Source organism: Physeter macrocephalus, chromosome 11, assembly GCF_002837175.3.
Source record: "Physeter macrocephalus isolate SW-GA chromosome 11, ASM283717v5, whole genome shotgun sequence".
Taxonomy (NCBI): domain Eukaryota; kingdom Metazoa; phylum Chordata; class Mammalia; order Artiodactyla; family Physeteridae; genus Physeter; species Physeter macrocephalus.
Window position 1 is genome coordinate 7427186 of NC_041224.1, and position 10875 is coordinate 7438060.

The 10875-nt window shown below is 50.8% G+C and overlaps 1 protein-coding gene across 25 annotated transcripts in view; it reads right to left on the reverse strand.

The window, feature by feature from the left end:
* Nucleotides 1-7564: 7564 nt before the first annotated feature.
* Nucleotides 7565-10875, reverse strand: part of ZNF438 (zinc finger protein 438) — a 222298-nt gene continuing 218987 nt past the window's right edge. For 24 of the 25 annotated variants that reach the window (XR_003681733.1, XR_003681745.1, XR_003681746.1 and 21 more), the window contains 2 exons: nt 8222-8437; nt 7565-8126 (listed from right to left, as the gene is read on the reverse strand). The gene's annotated coding sequence lies outside the window, so the exon portion shown is untranslated. The remainder of the gene's footprint in view (nt 8127-8221; nt 8438-10875) is intronic. The other variant, XR_003681731.1, reaches the window with a different exon arrangement.

A 10875-nucleotide genomic window follows, 5' to 3' on the forward strand; every position in this document is an offset into this window, starting at 1 on the left:
TTTTTTAAGGGAGGCAGAAATCTTACTTTCTATTACTTGCACCCCGGGCTCCAGTTCTGCTCTGGGACGCCACGTGAGACAAATCTATCCTGCATACATATATACATATGAAGCTTTTTATGCCCCAATCTCCTGTCCTTTTAAAACAAAAAAAACCTCTTCTCCAGGCTGAACAGCCCTCCTTCTCTCCATTCCATTCCTCATTTGGTGATCTTCTCAGGACAGACTTGTGGGCAGAAGGTCGGGAGGACGTATCCCCAAAGGCAGTGCTGTACATTTCACTACTTCTCACAACCGTCTCACAGAGATGCACACACATTCCAATTTGACTGATGGAAAAACCAAGGTCCTGAGCAATCTGGCAATAGAAGAAATCCAGGGTCCAGATCAAGACTTGAAACCACAGTGCCAAGTTCCACCAATGTCCCTCCCACGAGGTTCCATCCTCCCTGGGTCCATCCAAGGGCCACCTCTCCATGTGCTGCGTCCCTGGGACTGTGCAGATTCCCAAGCCCGGGGAGGTCTGGCCTAGAGATGCTCCGATGGCCCGACTGTGGGGCTGTCACCTTGGTACCTTGCAACAGTTACTGCAAACAAAGACATAGACATAGAAACAAGTCCTCCTGTAAGAGCCTCTGACCACATTCCCCTGAATGTGTAGTATGATGACTTAGGAAAAAAAAAAAAAAAAAACTCATTTACCCTGACATTTTCTGTTAGGAAGAAGAAAAACATTTCTGTTATCTTTCTGAAACCACTACCTGTCACCTCTGATGCGCTCAGCCTAATGGGTCCCACGAGAAAGGAAGGAGCCTGTTATTAGCAGAATCACCAGTGATTGTACAGAGCTGCTCTGGAAATGATGCTTTAATAGACAGACATTGTGGGCAAGTTCAAATGTGGACGTTTCGCAGGCTGCCTCAACCATCCAGATCCTGGACTCCGATTATGGTTAATGCCCCAAATTCTGGATCCGTTGCTGTATCCATCTATTTTCCCATTGTTTTCATGATTATAAAGGTTTTTGCAAAATACCTGGAAAAGACATGCATATATATATATATATATATATATATAAATTAAAATGTCCAGGAATAACCACGGCTAACAATTTAATGCCTTTTGTCTGGGTTTTTACACATATATCTCTATATAATGAGGCTAACGTCATGCTACAGATCCAGTTTTGTAGGCTTTTTCCTCATCTAATATTGTATGGTGAGCATTTTGCCATATGGATTTGTTGAGAATATGGCTTGAAGGCTGAATCACATGACTTCTTTCACTGGCTTGTTCCTCAGTCAGGAAACATGGAGTGTGCCAGGCGCTGTCCCAGGCTTTGGAGACACAAATTTCAGTGAGACAGCCAGCCCGGCCCTTGGGGGGACTCACCACCTGGTGGGGGAGAAGGAAGTGGGGATCCAGTCATTGCCAAGGTGGTGAGCGCGGGGGGAGAGGACAGAGCATCACCCCGCGTGTACTGGGCATCCTCAGTGGCCAGGGTGTGGCTCTGAGGACGTCCTGCTCCAGCCCAGCCATGCACGGGTGAATCTGGGAAGTGGTCAGATCCCTAGGGAAGAGGCGGAAATGACAGAACCTGGCCAAGGACTGGATGTGAGGAAGGAACAAAGGGTGATGTCAAGGTCCCTGCTTGGGCGCCAGGCGGGTGGCCCATGACACACCTCCTGGTGTAGGAGCTTCAGGCAGTCTGTGTTTTTCCTTCTCTTGCCACTAGCAGTGCTGAGGGAACCTCCTTAAACACAAGTCTGTGGGCACCTCTCCGCTGTGTCCTCAGGGTAAAGGAGGCACTGGGTCACGTGGTGGAACGGTTTTTCAGGATTTGATGTGTCTTAATGTCACCTTCCAGAGAGACGTCCCCACCAGTAGGGATGAGGGGCTCAGACTGGGCCCCTGGTCCACATCAGCCGTTAACGGTTACCGTGGTGACAACAGAGGGACGTGTGTGGTCCTCCCCCCGTGGCAGGCTCTGTTCTCAGCACCTCACATACTTTTGCTTATTAAAGCCTCACACCCCAGCTCTGAAGTCGGTGCTGTCAGGCCCTCATCCCAGAGGGGCTGAAGGAGGGACAGAGGTTCACTCACCTGCCCGCTGTCACCGAGCAGGGAGGTGACACCTCGTGCCGGCCAGCCTGACACCAGAGCCTGTGCTCTCAACACCAGAGCAGCACTTTGTTTAATGTGGCCAATTGCATATTTCTTAAAAAACTGTATTTCTTTGAACACTAGTCAATCTGAATATTTTGATCTTTTTGCTTTGCTGTCATGTTTTTGGACATGGATATTTGTGTGTGTGTGTGGATCGGCATGTGTCTGTTCAGACTGTACGTGTGTGTATCTGTGTGGAATGTGTGTGCAGAGGGTAGTGTGTGTGACGTGTTTATAGTGTGGTGTGTGTGTATATAGTGTGTATAGTGTGTACAGTGTGTACAGTGTGCATAGTGTGTATAGTGTGTACAGTGTGTACAGTGCGTACAGTGTGTATAGTGTGTATAGTGTGTACAGTGTGCATAGTGTGTATAGTGTGTACAGTGTGTATAGTGTGTACAGTGCGTACAGTGTGTACAGTGTGCATAGTGTGTACAGTGTGTACAGTGTGTATAGTGTATATAGTGTGTACAGTGTGTATAGTGTGTAGTGTGTATACTGTGTACAATGTGTACAGTGTATACAGTGTGTATAGTGTGTACAGTGTGTACAGTGTGCATATTGTGTACAGTGTGTATAGTGTGTACAGTGTGTACAGTGTGTACAGTGTGCATAGTGTATATAGTGTGTACAGTGTGCATAGTGTGTATAGTGTGTACAGTGTGTAGAGTGTGCATAGTGTGGTGTGTACAGTGTGTATAGTGTATATGTGCAGTGTGTATAGTGTAGTGTGTATAGTGTGTACAGTGTGTAGTGTGTACAGTGTGCACAGTGTGTAGAGTGTGTACAGTGTGTAAAGTGTGCATAGTGTGTACAGTGTGTAGTGTGTACAGTGTGCACAGTGTGTAGAGTGTGTACAGTGTACAGTGTGCATAGTGTATATAGTGTGTATAGTGTGTACAGTGTGTAGAGTGTGCATAGTGTGGTGTGTACAGTGTGTATAGTGTATATAGTGTGTACAGTGTGCATAGTGTGTATAGTGTACAGTGTGTATAGTGTGTACAGTGTATACAGTGTGTACAGTGTACAGTGTGCACAGTGTGTAGTGTGTACAGTGTGCATAGTGTATATAGTGTGTACAGTGTGGATAGTGTGTACAGTGTGTACAGTGTGTACAGTGTGCATAGTGTGTATAGTGTACAGTGTGTATAGTGTGTACAGTGTATACAGTGTGTACAGTGTACAGTGTGCACAGTGTGTAGTGTGTACAGTGTGCATAGTGTATATAGTGTGTACAGTGTGTACAGTGTGTACAGTGTGCAGTGTGGTGTGTACAGTGTGTATAGTGTATATAGTGTGTACAGTGTGCACAGTGTGCAGTGTGTACAGTGTATACAGTGTGTACAGTGTGTACAGTGTGCATAGTGTGTACAGTGTGCAGTGTGTAGTGTGTACAGCGTGTACAGTGTGCATAGTGTATATAGTGTGTACAGTGTATACAGTGTGCATAGTGTATATAGTGTGTACAGTGTATACAGTGTGCATAGTGTGGTGTGTACAGTGTGTATAGTGTATATAGTGTGTACAGTGTGCATAGTGTGTACAGTGTGTACAGTGTGTACAGTGTGCATAGTGTATATAGTGTGTACAGTGTGCATAGTATGTATAGTGTGCACAGTGTGTACAGTGTGCAGTGTGTACAGTGTGTACAGCGTGCATAGTGTGTACAGTGTGTAGTGTGTACAGTGTGCATAGTGTGGGGTGTGTACAGTGTGGGGTGTGCAGGGTGTGTGTGTGCATCTGTGTGCACTGCCCCTTTGTATCCACGAGGGCCCGCGGGTCCGGAGCCCTGTGCGTGGGCGGCTCTGTGAGTTATGGTGTTTCAGGGTGGCCTCCTCCTGTGTGACAGGTGCCGTCCTCTCTAGGGGCGGGGAGGGCTGGGAGGGCGCAGGCAGGGCTCAGACTCACGGGCAGGTCAGCGCTGGGGTCAGGGGTCAGGGGTCAGCGTGTGTGCGGGTCGGGCTCCACCGCCGCATCTGCAGGAATCCTGCTGGAGCACGTGACCGGGAGACCCGAAGGAGGCCGAGGCTGGCCCCGGTGGCCGGGGTGGGGGGCCTTCTCTGGGTGTCCCTCGAGCTCGGGCGCCCCGGAGCCCCTGTCCTAATTCCCGGCCCTGGCCCCTGGGCACTGAGCGGCCTCCCCGGGCCTTGCGGGGCCCTCCTTCTTCTGGCATCCTTCTTCCTGTTCTTCTACATACAGACTCTGTGAGCTTTGTGGGTCAGAGGCTTCCCTGTACTGAAGAGTTTGCATCTTGCTCGAACACAAGCAAATGTGGCAGCCGGTAGGAAACAGTAAGTACAGTCGTTCCCCCTTATCCATGGTTTCACCTTCCGAGGCTTTAGTTACCTGCGCTCAACCGTGGTCTGAAAATATTAAATGATTAACAATGTTGTGTTAGTTTCAGGTGTACGACTAACAAAACACTGTTAATCAACTATGCTCCCATATAAAATAAAAATTTTTTAAAATTTAAAAAGAAAATATTAAATGGCAAATTCCAGAAATAAACAAGTCACATGTTTTAAGTTGCATGCCATCCTGAGGGCTGTGATGCAATCTCGCTGAGGCCGCTAAGATCTATGCTCAGAACACATCTCCTCTCCGTGAAGCTGTGCAGGAGGGTTAGGGAGAGCTCGTGTTGGTTCGCGGGCGCACCTCAGACTGCAAAAGTTACGGTCACAGTGGGCGATAAATGCTTAGTTAAGATGGAGAAGGCACGACATTTTTACAATAAGATGTTGTATTATTAAACTGGTTCTAGGGCTTCCCTGGTGGCGCAGTAGTTGCGCGTCCACCTGCCGATGCAGGGGAACTGGGTTCGCGCCCCGGTCCGGGAGGATCCCACATGCCGTGGAGCGGCTGAGCCCGTGAGCCGTGGCCGCTGGCAGGGGGAGGCCCGCGTACCCCCAAAAAAAAAAAAAAAAAAAAAAAAAAAAAGGTTCTGTTTTACTTTTAGCTATATTTGTTAATCTCTGTGCATATTTATACATTAAACTTCATCGTAGTGGGTAAGTATAGGAAAAAGCACAGTGTCTATGGAGTTGAGTACTATCTATGGTTTCAGGCCTCCACTGGGGGTCATGGACCGTATCCCCAGTGGATAAAGGGGGACCCGTGTAAAACCCACACAGGACCAAGAACCCACATTCTCAGGAGGCATCCTGGTTCCACCTGGGGTCCCGGTAAAGCCTGGGAGAGGACCCTATGCTGCAGTGTGGTGCCCTGGAAAGTCCCTTCCTAAGTGATGACTTCCAAGGGGGTGCGGTGGCCGGCCCCAGGGAGGGGCAGTCTCTGATGTCCCGGGGGACACAGCGGGCGCTGTCCCGCCCCTGGAGGGTCTCTGCGGGAGGGGCTCTGTCATGTCCACCTCAGCTGGAGTGGGGGGAGGGAAGCCCAGGCCAGAACAGGAAGTACAGTTGTAAATGGAGTGAATCTTTTTATTTTACCAGAACCAGATGTATAAAAGTACCAGGAAAAAAGGAAGCCAAAGGTTAACTGAACAGACTACTGCCATCAGGAACAAGGAAGTTATATGGCCATGAATGTCAAGGGCGTGGTTTAGGAGGTGCAAGTCTGGGCCGGACAGGAGGGCTGGGCGCCCAGCACTTCCCGGGGAAAACCCTGGGCGCCTGGGTCTCCCACCCTGGCCGTCTGCAGTTTGGAAGTGGATCTGTGCCTTGGATTCTCTGCCGTCAGCCTTGTCTCACCTGTGACCTCAGTCCCACCGTTGTCTAAGTGCCCAAGTAGTGACCTTCACTAGCACTTAGCTGCCACATCTGCTGGATGGCAGTCCTGCGACTCAGACTGGCTCACGCTGAGACCTGGGTGCGCTCACCTTGCTGTGTGAATGTGCACACAGGCCACACGTCTGTCTTCAGGGCATCACCCTCTCCTCTGCTCCGACCCCCCAGTGATTTCCACCCACTCCCTTCCTCCCAGTAAAAGCAGGTGGCGCTCCGATGGCCCTCAGGCGCCCCGAGGTGGGACCCCGCCGCCCCTCTGGCTCACTCCCCAGCTCCCCACCAGCCACTTCTCCACCGGGTCAGCTCACTCCCACCGTAGCCTCTGCACTGGCTATTCCTCTCCTGGAAAGCGTCTCCAGATATCCACACGTCTCCCTGCCTCCAAGTCTCTGCCCAGATGTCACCTGTCGACCAAGTAGCTGTGACGGTGGAGCACGTGGTGCAAGGGGAAGGGGGTCTTCTGGCACCTCAGCCAGAGACACTAAGAATATTCCTGCTTAGAGGCTGCCCTTGTGGCCTTGGATCCCGCGGACGGGGTTGTAGCAGAACCTGCAAGGGCCCAGGAGGTCCAAGGTGAGCTTCCCAAGTCACTTATTAAGTGGGTACCTCAAACCTGAACCCTCCGAGTCACAAGTGGCTTTTCCAATACGACGTGTGTTGCTCTGTGCGTCCTGTAGCATCATTTCATCTCAAAGCAAAGGAAAGCACGTGACACTCTGGACAATGGAGCCAACAACTTAGCACAGAATCCCGTAAGGCAGGAAGGTGGGAGGGCTGGGGCCTCCACACAGTGCGCTCAGAGCCCAGCCTTACCCTCCAGGGAGACGGGGCACGTGGGCAGGTAGCCCAAGGGGAGGCAGCGCCCACGCACCTGTCCACCCCCTCCTGGGGCTCTTGATATCTTACAGATTCCAGAATGAGCTATAAGGCAGGAAGGTGGGAGGGCTGGGGCCTCCACACAGTGCGCTCAGAGCCCAGCCTTACCCTCCAGGGAGACGGGGCACGTGGGCAGGTAGCCCAAGGGGAGGCAGCGCCCACACACCTGTCCACCCCCTCCTGGGGCTCTTGATATCTTACAAATTCCAGCTACACAGGGGCTTGTTTTAGAGCCAGGCAGGAGCCCAGCCTTACCCTCCAGGGAGACGGGGCACGTGGGCAGGTAGCCCAAGGGGAGGCAGCGCCCACGCACCTGTCCACCCCCTCCTGGGGCTCTTGATATCTTACAGATTCCAGAATGAGCTACACAGGGGCTTGTTTTAGAGCCAGGCAGGGCTATTTTATAGCAGATTTTCTTGTTTAAGAATTTGCAAACTGAGGCTTCCCTGGTGGCGCAGTGGTTAAGAATCCACCTGCCAATGCAGGGGACGCGGGTTCAAGCCCTGGTCCTGGAAGATCCCACATGCCACGGAGCAACTAAGCCCGTGTGCCACAACTACTGAGCCCTCACGCCACACCACGTGCCACCAGTACTGAAGCCCCAGCACCTAGAGCCCGTGCTCCGCAACAAGAGAAGCCACCGCAATGAGAAGCCCGCGCTCCGCCATGAAGAGTAGCCCCCGCTCGCCGCAACTAGAGAAAGCCCGCACGCAGCAACGAAGACCCAATGCGGCCAAAAATAAATAAAAAAATAAATTTATTTTAAAAAAATTTGCAAGCTGTGTTTGACTCCCTGTCTACCTCTCCCCTCCGTCCACCACCATCAGCTGCCCAGCCAGGCTGGCCAGTCCCCTGGGAGTTCTCAGAGGTACCTGTGGTCCCTCGGAGGCTGGCCTGCTGGGCAGAGAGGGAGGTTGCTGTGTGCAAAGCCCTGTGGAGGGCAGGGACTTAGATGCAGGCGGGAGGCAGGCCTGGGGACCACTGGGTGCTAGGCTCTGTCCTCAAGGCAGCAGGAAGCCGGCGGGCACCTCTCCGACCACACACGTCCATCCGGAGCCGGCTCCTGCATCCCTCAGCCTGACCTTCCGAGACAAACCGGGGCCCGGCCCACGCCCTGAGTGGGGCTGGAGGTGGTGCTGTTCATTTGATGTATCTCTGGACACAGAGCCCGAACGTGCTGACGGAACAGAGTCTAAGGACTCGGACGGGAAATCCGTATTGCCAATCACCGCGCTTAGTCTGGCTTTACGAGAGCTACTTATTCCACGAACCGCAGCGTGTCCATCGTTTGCCTTCTCCTCGAAGTGCACAGATGAATCAGGGAATTTCCGCCCCTGCTGGCTATGAAGAAAGGATAGGAGAGAAGGGAAGACACGAGAATCCTGGAAAATAATTGACCCAGGCAGTGGCTTTGGTCGCTACATCTGAATACTCACCACATTCGGTAACATTAAGCGGAGGTCCCCCTCCCTGGGCCAGAGGAGAAGAGAGTCATCTGTCATCCAGAAGCAAAAGGTCTCTGCAGAGCCTCAGGGAGCTCAGGCGTCAGCTGGGAGCTGGGGAGACGACCAGGTGGGGGCCGGGGGCAGCACGGGGTGTTTCTGCCCACAGGGATGGTGCTCGGCAATGCGGGAGTGCAAACTGAACGTCCCCTAGAAGTTCAGACGACGGGGTAATTACCTGCCCCGCAGGGACTGGGAACGGGGGCCACACCGCCCGCCCGCCTCTTCTGTGCCCAGCGCTGCAGCCATCGGTGGGTTTAACTGTGAACGCATGAGGCACGTTGTCGGATCCCATTTTGCAGTTCAAGGTTCCGGAAGCGGGGGAGGTTCAGTAAGTGGCGTGACAATGGTAGGTCCCAATCCCAGCCCTCTGACCCCAGACCCACTTCCCTGTCCCTGCCCACTACACGCTGCGGGGGGAGGGGAGAAGAAGAGATTCCAGGATGGAGACACAGCAGCAAGGGAGGAGGGAGATAAGGGGGCCTCTGGCGAAGAGAGGCCACCTGGGACGCCACCTTCCTAGCGACGGGGGTCCCAACCCCAGAAAAGGCCAGCTCCCCAGGTTGGCGCACAGCGGCCTTGAGTGTCAGTTACGTCTTGCCGTGACTGTATTTCTCAGCCCCTCTGGGGTGAGGGGGGAGACAGAGGCCAGAGGAGACACTTTGAGCCAGTGTCCCTGGGGGTTTGGAAGAAGGGTGCCTAAAGAAATGCCTGAAGTCCATACAAACAACACATTTTTCTAGATCTAGGGACATTCTGGACTGTTCCTCAGGGTCGAGGACAGAAGTGCCCTTGTTTGAAATTCATAACTTACCACTTTGTCATTTCAATCACATCATCTCCAAAAAAAAAAAGAGGCTCTTCTTTAGAGCCTAAACATTAAAAAGTCTTCACTAAAATTTAAACCTGAAAATGGTATTTTTCTGAGTATTATGGACTGTGCCATTAATAATAGAACAACTGCTTTTAGCTCCTTGGCATTTCAACCCATTTCGTCAGGCAGCCAGGTGAAACCGTATTTGCCTATTCTTTTAATTTTGTTGTTATTTTACAGCAATGATTTCCATTTGAATGATTCTCTTTTTCCCGTATGTGGAAAGAACTTGAAAAAATTAACAGGGTAACTTGTAACAAGGCCAGCTCTGGTGTCTCCCTTACAGACATTTCAACTTGTCCATCTCAAGAAAAAGGTTTGTGACGCTGTAGAGAGACAGCCCTGCCCTCTTACAGCCCCTTGGAAAGGAGCCCCGCCACACACACTGTCCCCTAGCCACCAAACTAAGTGGCTCAGAAACAAAATTTCTGAATTTCCCTCCCATGCTGCCATCTTGGTCTGAAGTCCCACAAAGCTTCCTTTAAAGCAAGTTAGCGGTCTCTCTCTTCTCCCTTCTCTCATCCACACAGCTGCCAGCACCACCCTCCCCAAACACAGGTCAGGGCAGAGTGTTCTCCACTTGGTCCTACTGTCTGCATAAAGCCCTGTAGCCTTCAAGGTCCTCTTAGCACTGGGAGGCGTGAACCCCCCTCTCTCTCTCAAACACACCAGGCATCGTCATGCCACGTGCTGTATTTATGCTGACCCTTCAGCCTAGAATGTCTCCTTCTCTGGTTAAAAAATCATACTCGAGACCCAAATGAAATTGGACCTCCCAGTTCTCCTAGTTGGAATGGATCACACTTTCCTCTTTGATCCCACAGTATTTGATGCCTCCATTATAGCATTTGTTTCGCTTTGGTTTTTGCATCTGTTTAAATTCCTTGGGCTACAACATATGCTTCTTAATGGCAGATGTCATCCCTTTATATCCTGTGGATATTGATTGGGTGTTTCTGTGGACAAGTCATGGAACTTGACACTGTGAGAATCTCATGTGATAAGGCATGGACCTTTACTTTGAGAAGGGTGAAGCCCATACTTTCAACATGTGTGCTGGGAATAGATCCAATATCTCAAGTATAACAAGAGCTCTTACAAATCAATAAGAAAAGAGTGAGTATCCCTATAGGAAACGAAGGTAATTTCAGACACTGCTGGTGACAGTATTCATCGTCTCCACTTTTCTGGAGGGCATTTTGACAATACACATTTAAAACATGTATAAACTTTTGTTCAGTAATTCCACACGACGGAGCTTCACCTAAGCAAGCAGTTAGGACAGGCACAAAGATTACATACCATGGTGCTTAACATCGTTATGTTCAGGACAGGGTGATTTGTAATACTACAAAAATGGAAATAGCACATCCACAGGATAGAATTTTTGCAAAAATAAAAATTATGTTTTCAAAAAGTATTTAATGCACAGAAAAATATCAAGGATAAAATATGAAAAAAGGAGAATACACATAAAAACCTGCTTCAATACCATAATGTATCTCTAAGAAGTGGTATTTTAGGTTTTTAAAATTTGGGTCCTCTAAATTTTCAACAATGATTATATGTCTATTTTAAAACCAGAAAAAAAGGGCTTCCCTGGTGGCGCAGTGGTTGAGAGTCCACCTGCCGATGCGGGGGACGCGGGTTCGTGTCCCGGTCCGGGAGGATCCCACATGCCGCGGAGCGGCTGGGCCCGTGAGCCATGGCCGCT